Here is a 14473-nt window from a genome sequence, read left to right on the forward strand (position 1 = left end):
CGATTGGTTTATCAATAGACAAAGCTTGAAACTGAGTTCCAACTTCATCCTCTGCGTCAATGTACGAGAAAGAAGACAGATGGCTAACCAGGAGAGCCTTTTCTCCCCCTACTACAACCAATTTCTTGTTTTTGACAAATTTCAGCTTCTGGTGTAGGGTGGATGTCACGGCGCCAGCCTCGTGAATCCATGGTCTGCCTAAGAGACAGCTGTATGATGGGTGGATATCCATTACTTGAAAAGTAACCTGGAAATCACTTGGTCCTATCTTGATTGGGAGATCGACTTCCCCAATCACGGTCTGGCGCGACCCATCAAATGCTTTTACAACAACCCCACCCTGCCTCATAGGAGGACCTTGATATGACAGACGAGAGAGTGTGGATTTTGGCAATACATTAAGAGAAGATCCAGTGTCCACCAACACATTGGACATTGCATCAGATTTGCAATTCATTGATATGTGTAAAGCCATGTTGTGGTCTCTTCCCTCCTCAGGGAGATCAGCGTCACAAAAGCTCAAGGTGTTGCAAGCGGTGATGTTTGCAACAATACTATCAAATTGTTCCAGGGTGACGTCGTGATCAACATACGCCAGATCCAAGACTTTCTGCAGAGACTCCCTATGAGGTTCTGAATTCAGCAATAGAGAAAGAATAGAAATCTTGGAAGGCGTGTGTAGAAGCTGGTCTACAATGTTATACTCACTTTTTCTGATGAGCCTCAGCATCTCATCAGATTCTTCATCAACAATGCCACTCGGGCCACCTGAAGAAACAGGAGTCTTTTGTACGGACGAGGAGGGTTTGGCAACATCAAGTGCCGGATTCTGAACATTCACAGCAGCCCCAACCGGACGCTCAACAGTATCAGAAACAGTAGCCTTTGGAGGCGCAGAAAACACACGACCGCTTCGGGTCAATCCACTGACATCAGCAACAGTGGTCACAGAAGTTGAAGGCAAAGGCACTTCGACCCCATCTTGAACAGCAACAGGATTATACCGGAATGGCACAGCTCGATCAGATGTATAGGGCATAGGGCCAGCAGGTTTGATAATCAGAGAAGGTGAAGCCTTCGGCTTGTTGCTATTGTAGCGAATAACAACTGGCTCAGGCAGCTTGAACACTGGCGAGATGACATTCACTTCAGGTTCAACTACATCAACATTGCGATTCTGGAGAATCTCAATGGTACCCTCATTCAACATCTTCTGAAGTTCACGGCGGACCTGGTCGCAACCCAAGCGGTTAACCGAGCAAACACGGCACTTGTCGTGGTTATGCTCCAAATAGCTGTACTGACACAGCATCTTATGTAAATCAACCAACGACTGCCTGATGTGGCTGACATACTTAACCTTGTACTTCCCAAGGTCCTCCTGAATCATATTCACAGATTTCCCATGCGAAGGCAATGGGTTCCTGGTGACGTTCGGGTTAGAGTCTTCAAAACTCAGAATTCCACTTCTCATAAGGTCTTGAACCTTATTCTTCAGCGGGAAACAGTTCTCTACATTATGGCCCGGAGCACCGGAATGGTAGATACAATGCTGGTCTGGTTTGTACCACCATTGCGGGTTTGCAGGAATAGCAGGAGGATCTCTCGGAGAAACCAATTTCCTCTCCAACAAGGAGGGATAAAGCTCTGCATATGTCATAGGAATTGGATCGAAGCTGACCCTCTTCCTATCATAATTCATGTTAGCTTGATTGGTTGTACTTCCACGAGGCTGGTAAGCCTGTTGCTGTGGACGTTGCTGTTGCTGATACTGCGGTTGTTGATATTGCTGTTGATGCTGATATTGTTGAGCATTATCTTTGAATACAGGCGCTACATGAGCCACCTGATGCTGATGTCCGGCACGTCGTGCAGGCTTCCTCTAAACAGAGGGTCTTCTTTGTTTCGGCTGAGACTGCACGGCATGTGCTTCCCCTTCTTTCCTCTTAAATGCCCCATATCGTTTAGAGGAAGAACATTCATCTTTAGCCAACCGTCCTTCGCGGACACCTTCTTCGAGACGCATCCCCATGTTCACCATCTCGGTGAAATCAGAGGGAGCGCTCGCCACCATTCGTTCATAATAAAATGAACCAAGAGTTTTCAGAAAAATCTTGGTCATCTCTTTCTCTTCCAACGGTGGGGTGATTTGAGCTGCCAGCTCACGCCATCTCTGGGCGTACTCCTTGAACGACTCTTTATCTTTCTGTGACATGGACCTGAGTTGATCTCGGTCAGGCGCCATATCGACATTGTATTTGTATTGTTTGACGAAAGCTTCGCCAAGGTCATTGAAAGATCGAATGTTGATACTGTCCAGGCTCATGTACCATCTGAGCGCGGCACCAGACAAACTGTCTTGAAAATAATGGATCAAGAGTTGATCATTATCAGTTTGTGTTGACATCTTCCTGGCGTACATGACCAGGTGAGCTAATGGACAGGTGTTCCCCTTGTATTTTTCAATGTCCGGGACCTTAAACTTGACTGGGATCTTCACACCGGGAACTAAGCAAAGTTCGGCTGCAGACTTGCCGAAGAGATCTTTGCCTCTAAGAGTCCTCAATTCCTTTCTCAGCTCAAGGAATTGATCGTTCATTGCGTCCATCTTCTCATGAACATCTGAGCCCTCAGAAGCTTCAGAGTGATAGATGGTGTCGTCTACCCTAGGCATGGTATGCACGACAGGAGGAGCGGGAACAGGGACCGGGCTAGATGCCGGCATTTGAGCAAACGTTGGAGCTGGCAGATCAGGCATGAAGCCTGGAGGCATCCCCCAAGGAAAACCGGGAGGCATGGCATTGGGCTGATGGGCACTGACAGGCACCGTTGAAGTAGCGACTTCTGAAATAACCGTCCGCTGAACGGGAGTTGCTGGCTGTGGAGCAGGCTGGTTCTGGGCAGCAAGAAGTTGCTCCATCAAAGCGCCAAGTCTGGCGACCTCTTCTCTTAGATCTCGGTTCTCTTGCTCCAACTGTTCCATGATTCTGGCAGAGTTGACTCTTGTATAATACCGGTGAGTCAGCTTGTCTTCAAAATAAATGAAGAGCAAAGGTTAGAACCAGCAGACCAGAGACAAAGGGTACCTGTTTATGCAAGAATGATGCATGAAATGCTTGTGCAAATGCTTTGTTTTCAAGGAACCTTTAGGGTATTGTTTGCAATATTTTGAATATTTAAACATTTAATTGCTCATGGAAAATATTTCTTTTAATGTATCAAAACAAAGAAATACAGCATTTTTGATTCATTACAAAGAGAAAAGGTAAATGACATCCTATGGATCCCTATTAGCTCGGGATGCTGGAAGACGAGAAGTGCACAACTTCTTGATCTCTCTCTCATAGGCAGCCTCCATATCAGCTTTCTCTTTCGCAAGTCGATCATACCTCCTCTTCCAGAATTTGGAAGACTGAGGAAGCAGAGAAGTCCAAGTGTCGTTCGGATCGTCGATCACTCGGTGCTCGAGAAATTCAATCATAGCATCCTTCTCCTTGAGCTGCTGCAGCAATTCCTCTCTTTCGCGGATCCAGGCACGCGAAAGGTCTTCTTCTCTCAACTCCTCTACACGTTGGGTAGGGAGGGTTGAAGGCCCAGCCACATCCAACAGCGTAGGTCTTGGATAATCATATGGCATCAAGTAGGTGGCAGCTCTCTGTCTGACCCAAGAGGTGTATGGCTCCAAAGCAATGCAGTTCTTTGGACCCAATTCGTTCCTACTCTTCTTGTGAATACTGCACCAAGCACGGACAAATCTGGCTTTCAGGCCTTGGGGATCTTTACCCTCCTGGAAGAACACACCCTCTAACAGAATGTTATTAGGTTTATCCTTTAGGGGGAACCCAAGCTGACGACGTGCAAGAATAGGATTGTAGGTAATCCCACCACATGTACCAAGAAGAGGCACATTAGGGAATTCACCACAATAATCGATGATCTGAACGGTATCATACACGCGATCATACCAGGTGATATCATCATTGGTGAGAGACATGAGTCTCTGAGACCACCGTAGACATCCCTTGTTCTCCTTGAAAGCAACTGTCTGCGGCAAGTGCGAAATAAACCACTTGTACAGCAGGGGTAAACAGCAGACAATGACTCCTCCATTCTTCATATTCCTCAGATGCAAGGAGACATATGCATCACCCAACAAGGTCGGAACTGGATTAAGGACTGAAAAGATCCTAATAGCATTCATGTCCACGAACTTGTCAAAGTTGGGAAACAACACCAATCCGTAGATGAGCAGCACAAATAGAGCCTCAAAGGCATCCTCACTCATGGCCTTCCCATAAAAGGTAGCTTGGGCAATGAGGAACTCGGAAGGAAAACCCTGAATTCCGCCTTTGGTAGTCAGATTAGCTCCAATCAGATCTTCATCTATATGCAACAAGCTAGCAATCTCTCGAGCAGATGGAATACTCTCTAGGCCACTGAACGGCACTTGATCCAGAATCGGAATCCCAATAAGGTGAGAGTATTCTTCCAAAGTCGGCAACAACTGGAAATCCGGAAATAAGAAGCAATGATGCATTGGATCGTAGAACTGAGCCAGAGTACTCATCAATCCCTCATCAACCTGAGTGGTGAGCAGAGGCAGAAGCTTCCCATAGCGAGCTTTGAAACCCAAGGGATCTAATACATACGATGTCAGATTCCTTAACTCTTTTACATCGGGCTGCTTGAAGCTGTACTTCTTTGTATGCCTTTTCGGTCTTTCCATGTCTGAAAATTTTGCAAATAACCCTTTAAGTTCCTTGAAAATTTTCTCTGTTGATGACATGAATGCGGATGAATGCTTGAATGCATGAATGCAACAAACACACTCAAGGATCAAGCAAAGCACACCAAACAAAGGTCGTGGGAAAGCTCAATGTATCCCTAATATCAATCATCCATTTTGGTGGATTTAGGCTTTCACCTTATCGACACCCAAGTTCCATTGATATTAACGGTACATGAACCGGTTCAGACATTCTTAATATCAACCAGCCGCTTTGGTGGATTCTAGGTTTTACACCTGATCCGGGATCCATTGATATTAACAATGTTTGAACGACTCAACCACGAATCACGGGTTTGTTGAGAGTCACGAGCATGGAGTCTCGGTTAAGAACCACCCAAAGGGAGTGTACTAGGGTTTAAACCTGCCAGACATGTTCTATCAGAGGTTCCCATAATCATCGTTCCATCTCTCGAATATTATCGGAGGAACGAATACTCGTATTCCAAGAATATTCTCAAGAGAAACTCTTATGAGTGTAGTATCGCGTGACAATCGTATCAGAACTGACATCTGAACGACCTCCGCACTACGGTCCTAAAAATAGGCCAAGATGGGTTTGGTAAACTACGGTCCTTGGCTTCTGCGGAACATGATTGAAAGAATAATGCCTATCCACAAATAACTTGTGTGACATTATTAATCCAACATGACCTCCACCAAGTGAATGGACTCGCAAGTCAACTGGCTAAGGACTACTCCACACCAGTCAACAAGACTATGCCATTCTCCTATCCTAGAGAGCACTCGAGTTCGGGTACAGAACTCATCTCACAGATCACCAAAGCAAACAGCAATTGTATATCAAGCAATTCACACATTACAATCAATACAGTTATCCCAAATTGTACAAAAATATGTCATATAACAAATAATAATATAGCACAACAAGGGTGAAAAGTAGGCAATACCACCAGGGATTCTGGTGTGATCTCCCCAGCAGAGTCGCCACTTTTCTGTAGCGGTGTATTCGTCGCTATATGATTTATCGATTAAACCATAAGCAAGAGATACATTGAAATTTCGAGTCGCCACCGCACTTTTATTTATCCAAAGGATTGGCTAAAAAGCGAACAAAAGCCTAAGAAGTTTTACACGTAGAAAACTAATAAAAAGATCAGAGAGTCTGGGTAAGGGGTAAATTACGCAATGGGAAGGTGTTAGGCACCCATCACGTCCTAGGTACTCCTAGGGAGCCCTTTTCACACTTGTTGTATAAGATTGTTATTTTTTATGACATAAGTATTGTGCAAACATGATTGGGATGATGAGAAAAGAATATACAATTTTTATTGGGTTTGAACGGATGAACCCGCTGCCTACGTACCTTCCATCAAAGGTAAGTATCAAAACGCCGTAGTTCGGCTAAAAGATTTCCAAAAGTTGGTTGGGTTCAATTTTAAACACAAACCCTAGGTCTTACGTTATCCACGGGAGAAAACTCAACCTTATACAAACAACCACGTCCACCATGTGAGAACAGCTTCAACTTGCCAGGGAGGGGTTAACCCTATAATAGGCAAGGAAGACTTACAATTCAATCACTAAAGACAGAAGGTGAGATTAACATCAACCACTAAGATAAATCAAACCTCTAGCTCATGTATGAAAAGATTAACAATGGACAAAGCCAAAACAATTGAATGAGTGAAGTTAATTGATTGTGATTATGAAAATGAAGTCAAAGTATGATTAAGATTGATTTGAAAGAAGTGTTATGAAAATGAGTTTGAAAAAAGGTCAAGGACTTGAGTCCAGGGTTTTAGTTAGAAAACATGAAGATGTTTGCACAACAACTATGTCAAATTTGAAAAGTAGAGTGTGAAAAGGTTTAGGACATAATGAATGATGAATGGATGGAGATGGATTGTAAAACTTCTTAGAAGGTTCACTTCTTGAGATCATATAGGAGATGATTCAAGTGCGTCCTTTGGAATAGCAATGGATAATAACAAACAAACAAGAAAGAAAGCGGATATCGGATGCCAATCACTGGGCTTATACCAATCTCCTAAAATAAAACTGGATATCAGATGCCACTCAATGGTCTTACACTAATCTCCTCAAACAAAGAAATAAAAGGCGGATACCGGATACCAATAAATGGATTTACACCAGTCTCCTAAAACAGAAATGGATATCAGAGGCCACTCAATGGACTTATACTAATCTCCACAAAAGAAATCAAAGAATGAAAATATGGAAAGTCAACTGCCAATCTATCTGGACTTAGGTTAACTCCACAGATGCTCATAGGAAATCCAATGCCACATTACAGGGACTTACAATGGATCCTCACATACAAGAACAAAAGCAACAATATGGTCACAGGAATGCAAATGCCAACTTACAGGGACTTATAATTGCAACCTCTCATACAAACAAATAAAACCAATTATGATCACTGGAAAGCAGATGCCAACTTACAGGGACTTATAACTGTATCCTCACATACAAATCAAACAGATCAAATTATGATCACAGGACAACAGATGCCAACTTACAGGGACTTATAACTGTATCCTCACATACAAACAGATAAAACAGAAGATATGAGTGACCAATGAGGTCTTACACTCTATCCTTCCATATCATAGGAGCCAATGCCAAAGCAATGGACTTACACTTGTCCTCAATGGGTAAACAACAATGATAGCATCATAAAGACAAATGAGATGATCATGCATTAATGGCAATTGATAATGATAAATGCATAACATACAAGCAAACAAGTGCATATGAAGCAATCAATCAATCAATGAATATCAAACAGCACACTCTATAGCCAAACAAGGGGGCTCACACAAGAGGGTTTGACTATGAAAGTCCACTGTAATAGGTAAATGTCGCTCTTAACCTTGCCATTGAGAGGCTAAGGTGAAGCAGATGAAAGGAGATGAGGGGTGTGCCTCATTGCTCTTATCCCTAATCAGGGAGAGCATTAGAAAGTGTGGGAGCTCAGAAAGATGGAGCTCTTTCCACATTATTGACTCGATAGATCTTGGGTTTTGATCTCAATGCTACAACCATGTAATGATAGCAAGGAGAGGACACACTGAATAGTAGGGGATAGGCTACTTATCCCTTTGATCTACCAATTGCCTTACTTGAAGGACTTTTCCTGCTTGGGACAAATATAAACACCCACAAGCATTGCCTCTTAAGGAGGACTTCAGACAGTTTGCCCGGTCAAATAACAGACCGGGTCTCCAGACTACATGAAGAAGAAGTAATTATACCTCAAAGCAAATTGCTAAATAGCAAAGCAAAGCAAGTTCAAAGAACTTAAGCAACTAAAGTACCTGAAAAAGTCAAACCAATTAGTAAACAGTTCAACAGTTTAAAACAAAAGGAATGGATAAACAACAGTCAACCACAGAGGGACCAATGTGCAAAGCACAAGACTCAACTATATGAGTCACACCTACAAAACAAGGGTTAGCACATGATATATATAATCCAACTCAATCAAATTTGAATGATCTTTGAGGCATTGGTGCTTAACCTGAAACATTAACTCAATTGTAAGCTCAAAAGACCACTAGGACTAGCCTAGGGTCAAAGATGAAAGAAAAGGTCAAAACAGCAAAGAAAAGTCAACCCAATTCATGTTCAAACATTTAAGAAGCTACCTCAATTGGATTCACAATCAAATCATGCATCATTGTCATTTTATAGACCAAAGAAGTCAAAACATGGCAAGAGGGACCACACAAAAGGTCAACAGCAAGACCAAGCTCAAAAGCAATCAAAAACAATTCCAAAAATTATGAAATAATTCATACTCAATCACAATCCATAACATAGCATGCATATAAAATTTCAGCTCAATTGGATCATGGGAAGATAGTCAAATAAAATCAAGAAGTCAAGACAATATCAAGTGTGCACAAAGAAGTCAACAAAACTAGTGTCATCTTCAAAAAAAATCATAACAAAAGGAAAACAGATGAGAAATGGATGGGATTAACACCAATGCAAAGCTCAAGATGTCTAGTATGCACATATGAAATTTCATGATCATATAAGAAGATATGAGAATTTCACAAAGGATTTGGCAACATGTATCACATAAAGTCAACAATTGACTAGGCAGGGAAGAAAATTCTCAAACAAATTGGAAATTGCACAATTAATTCCAGGAAAATTCACACATCAACTAGACATATAAGAGATGGCTCATGCAAACTTTTACATTATTTGGAAGCCAGGAAGCATGTGAACAAAAATCATGAATTTGCATATCATTGGTGTGACACAAATTGTCACACCCTAGTTCAAAAATTCATATCTAGCAAACCACAGATGATAAATGCACAAACTCTACATCAAAACAAAGATGAATGAGTCTAGTTTCACCACAAAAAATTTCAGAACCATTGGATGCATCATGATCATTTCACAAAAAGATTGGCAAAAGGTACCAAATAAGCATACATGTTAAGAACCCTAGAGCCATTCAAAATCCAGCCAATCAAAAATTCAGCAAAAATCATGATTAAATAATAGACATTCATCTGATCATTATGCAAAAATTGACATGAAATTTGGAATTGAAATGGATTAGAAATGATTTTTGCAAGTTGAGGAATAATTTGGAATGAAAGAACAAAATAACATGAAAGGGAGGTCAACCATGGTTGACCGAGTGGCATGGTCGTAATTCTGGCCATCATTAATCAAAACGGTGCGTTTTGGCATGGGGAATGAAATGTTCTCATTGGCTGAAACCAATGGAACAATACCAACAAGCAGAAAAACCAAACAGCAGCCAATCGCATGGGAGTTTTGGAAATGTCATTAGGGTTTTGGAACTTGGGGTTTTAACAGCATAGCAAGGCAACCTCGTGTTATCACCAACATCAAAAACAAAGTTCAAACACTATCATACAAGCAGCATGGCAGGATTAGAGAACCTCATGCAACATCACACAGCAAACCAACCAAAACATGAAACTCAGATTTCAGGAAATGCAGCAGGGTTTTGGAAGTGCAAGCAAGCACTATGACAAACATATTCCAACTAGAGATGCACAAAGGGCCTGGCCACGAAACAATAAGTTTCTCATGCAAATAAGAACAAAGGCAACATCCAAACATAATTCATGAGTTCTGGGCAGCTTAGGGTTTTTTTTGAACAGCAGGGCATATTCCTCTTCATGGCTCATCATCAATTCGAACAGCATGGCAAACAGCATGGCAGTAACAGTATGTTCATGCAATCACAAGCAACAACAGCAGACACGATTCTGGGAAAAAACTGGAAACAAGCTAGGGTTTGCACACAACAGGGCAACCTCATCTTGCCCATCTCATCAACATAAACTGAACTCAACCAGGGATTCATGAACAAAATGGCAACTAAACAAAGACATTCAGGTCACATTAAACAACAACAAACAAGACAATTCATATAAATTTCTGGGTTCTTCTAGGGTTTTAAAACAGCAGTAACCATTTTTAACATTCAAACATGAAAGGATCGATTCACCCAGAAATCGAAAGTGACCATATCAATAGAGCAAACAAACTTCAAACAACACAAATCCATAAGCCAAATGCATTGAAACACATTAAACAGCATGCATCGAACAAAAATCATCATGAACAGAAAATTTCAAATCCAGATATTTCACTCAATACTCACTCATTTTTCATGATTCAAGTTGCACAACAATCAGCATAGCAAGCTCTATCTAACACATGGCATGGATTAGAGAAAAAGGATAGTCGAAATCTTACTTGGCTGTGAAGAAAATCGAGCAACAGTGGTTATTTGTATGCTTCCAGCTCAAACAGAGGTCCACAATGCTTTGGAATGAAGGAACCTTGAAGAACTTTAGCTCAAACTTGCTTGAAACTTCCAAATCTCGATTTCACCATTATTGGTCCTTTGAAAAACAGAGCTCGAAAATGGCTGTCCAGCTGTGGTTTGAGGGTTCAAAACGCTTCACAAGGTTGTCCAAATGATGAAGGAAGCAAGGGTACTCGAGGATTTTGAAGATTTGAGCAGAAAATACAAGTCGAGCAAAAATGCAAGAAGGAGAGAAAAGAGTGTATTCTGATCTTTGGAGGTTGTGGCTAGGGTTGGTTTTTGCTGAGAATGAGCTTTTATATTTCTGTTTAACATTAGCTTAACAAATGCTAAACTTGCTTATGCTAAATGAAACCAATTTGCAATTTGCTAAGTTTGAACCAAATGAACATGGAGGGTGCAAGGTCTGGCCGAGTTTTGGGCCTTGGCAAGTTGCAAATACCATATGAAACAAATCCCAATTGGCCAAATATGCTGAAAAGCCTTAAATCAAAAAGTCAAACTTTGGTCATACTTGAAATGAATAAAGTCTAGCTTAAAAATGCCATTGTGATTGGCAAGGTTTTAGCACATGAAATTTATATTTTTGGAAAGAGGGGATGAAATGTGGTTTGTAGGAAAAAACCCCACCAAATTTGGCCTTATGGTTCATGATATATGGCTTGTTGAAGTTCACAAATTTTTGAAATTGAATTGATCATATCTTGCAAACCATACATGGGATTTGGGAGTTCTTGGACTTTTTGAAAATGGGAGAACAAGATCTTCAACTTTCATGTTGGGCAAAAATTCATTTGAAGCTTGTATCATGATGTAAATTGAGGATCAAGAAGTTTCCATTTTTGGCAGTTGAAATTACAGGTCCACTTTCTATTTTGGGAAATTTTCTGTTTGTCTTGATTTTCTTCCATGATGAGGTTTGACATGATAGATGAGGCTTATATAGGCATGAATGAACTCCTTCAAATCAATTCCATCCATCAAAATCACTGATTAAATCCACAGTTGACCAAGTTTGACTTTCTGTTGACTTTTCTAGGGTTTTGCATGATTGAACCACTTCTGATGAATTCCAAACCCTAAATCCTTGAGAACTTGACTTCAAATGATGTCCCAAGTTGTATGAACTCTTGATTATGGATCATGGTGCCCAAATTCTGCAAGAATGGCCACCATCCACTGCTTTGACTGACTGTGACTGATTTTGACCTAATTGCTGATGATTGCTTCAACTGCAAGCAACAAGGTTAAACTGACAATATTTTTGTACTTTTTGATTGATAAACATATGAAAAGCAAAGATATACAAATGCAAGGTATGCTTGGTGATCAAGAAATCAACCCACAAGGCAAACTACCCACTAGGAGGGAAGTTAGGGCATGCAATGATCCTTGAGGCCATGATATGATATGATATGGGCCATGAGGGATCTTAGGGCCAAAATTGGGGTCTTACAATGGCAAAACCGAATGGTAAAAGAATCCTTAGTAGTAAAAATAACCTTAAAAAGCATATGCTTCAAAGGACACTACAGACAAAAGGTCGCGGTCACGCTGGTCCACACACAATCCAGAAGGAAATCTTACTCTAACGGAATGGTTCCTTTCACCTCTGCCAGCTCATGATTCAAGGACCACCCATTTTCACTCTATATAAGAGACATCCAATCATTGGAAGGAGGAGAAAAAATTGACACCGTCACTCTGCTGAAATCGCATCCTAACCTGCACACCAAAGCTCAAAGGTACCAAATGGGTGCTCAAAGTTTATCCTTAGAACTTTGAGTAATCCGAGCTAAGCCACTACAAAATCAAGATATACCCAAATAAGAAGAAGAACTGAGAGAAGAAGCGAAGAAGACGAGGAGCACTCGAAGAAGGAGAGGAGAAGAAGATAGCATACCTCGAGGTCGATCCCATCGTCGCATGCAAATGTCTTCATAATGTTCCCAATTTAGGGGTTAAATCTAGAATGAACTTCGGTGAGCATTTTATGTTGAAACGTTGGGGATTCCACACGGAGGTTCAGATTGGGAGATAGAGGCGCCTCCTCCGGCCGCCGTCTGTTTCCGGTCAGTCAAAATTGATTGCATTTTAGAATTTTGAGAGTCTTTATTTTTGTGTGTGGTTATTTTGTTAATTGAGAAGAAGAGAAGAGAGAGACGGTCGAAACCTGAGAAAGAAGGAGACACTTGAGGTAATGAGATTTTTGGGTTTTATTTCTTTGGTAATCTATTTCTTTTTAACAGTATTAAAAGATAACTTAATGCCATTAATGACAATTACTTGTGATACTGCATGTTTATCTTCCCTAAGTATTCTTCTGACTTTTTCAATGCCACACTATCATTCACTGTTTGGCGCGTGGCCCATAGAAAATAGATAAATGGTTCTCATGGATTTCTTTTCTCTTTTCCTTTCCTTTCTTGCTGACCATTCCAATTCAGATTTATTAATAAGAGGTATGGGCCTTAGGGCCCAACCCGAGTTAATGATGGCTCAAACCCCTTTCGGGCCTTTTTGTAGTTCGTTTTTGGAGGGACTGTACACACCGTTTATTTCCCTCATACAACCCTTTCTGTTTTAAATTTATTTCATTATTTATCTTCTATGATCTGTTTTTGTTAATAAATTAAAAACATATTAGTAGTAAAATAGACAATTGTTTTAACTTATTTTTTTATTATTGTTAATTATAAATTTTAATTCTTGTTAGAATATATGTTAATTAAATAGTTAAATATTAATAGATGAATAAACACTTATTTTGTCCAAATTAGGTTGAACCATTGGTCCAATACCAAGTAATCCATTTAAAACTAAATCAAATCCAATAAGTTCGAATTCAAATCTTTTGTTATTAATACACTTCTAAAAAAAAATCTATTTTAATAATTAACATCTTAAAACTCCATAAAATTAAAATCATTTTCCCAATTTAATTATTCTAAAAGTCTCTATTTTAAATAATTAATCTTTAAATGAAAATGAGATTAATGAGCATCCGCTCCATTATCTCTCGATTATTCGAATAATTGGCGTACGCCATATTGCTCGAATTTTTGTCATTTAATTAAAACCCTAAAAACTCTATTAAATTAAAATCACTCCTCCAAATTATTTATTAATTCTAAAAGCATTATTTAAATTAATTTTGAATGTAAAGGAGAATTGTAAGCTTCCGCTTTATTATCTCTCGATTATTCGAATAATTGGCGTACGCCATATTGCTAGAATTTTCGTCATTTAATTAAAACCCTAAAAAACTCTATAAAATTAAAATTATTTTCTCAAATTAATTACAAATCCTAAAAGCATTATTTAAATTAATTTTGAATGAAAAGGAGAATAGTAAGCTTCCGCTTTATTATCTCTCGATTATTCGAATAAATGGCGTACGCCATATTGCTCGAATTTTCGTCATTTAAATAAAACCCTAAAAAACTCTATAAAATTAAAATTATTTTCTCAAATTAATTACAAATCCTAAAAGCATTATTTAAATTAATTTTGAATGAAAAGGAGAATAGTAAGCTTCCGCTTTATTATCTCTCGATAATTCGAATAATTGGCGTACACCATATTGCTCGAATTTTCGTCATTTAATTAAAAACCTTAAAAAAACTTTTAAAATTAAAGTCATTTCCCCAATTTAATTATTCTAAAAGTCTCTATTTTAAATAATTAATCTTTAAATGAAAAGGAGATTAATGAGCATCCTCTCCATTATCTCTCGATTATTCGAATAATTGGCGTACGCCACATTGCTCGAATCTTCGTCATCAAATTAAAATGTAATCGAATAAACTCAAATCACTTCTTATATCAAATCCAATTTTACAAAATAAACTATATAACTTAAAACTCAATTA

At 39.6% G+C, this 14473-nt stretch overlaps 1 long non-coding RNA gene across 1 annotated transcript in view; it reads right to left on the reverse strand.

Moving 5' to 3' along the window:
• LOC127128105 (uncharacterized) overlaps positions 1-12852 on the reverse strand; it is a 28889-nt gene extending 16037 nt beyond the window's left edge. The window contains exons 1-2 of the long non-coding RNA XR_007805683.1: positions 12505-12852; positions 12104-12404 (exon numbers count right to left, since the gene is read on the reverse strand). This is a non-coding gene — a long non-coding RNA (uncharacterized LOC127128105). The remainder of the gene's footprint in view (positions 1-12103; positions 12405-12504) is intronic.
• Positions 12853-14473: the final 1621 nt, after the last annotated feature.

The sequence above is a fragment of the Lathyrus oleraceus genome, chromosome 3 (genome assembly GCF_024323335.1).
Source record: "Lathyrus oleraceus cultivar Zhongwan6 chromosome 3, CAAS_Psat_ZW6_1.0, whole genome shotgun sequence".
Classification (NCBI taxonomy): Eukaryota; Viridiplantae; Streptophyta; class Magnoliopsida; order Fabales; family Fabaceae; genus Lathyrus; species Lathyrus oleraceus.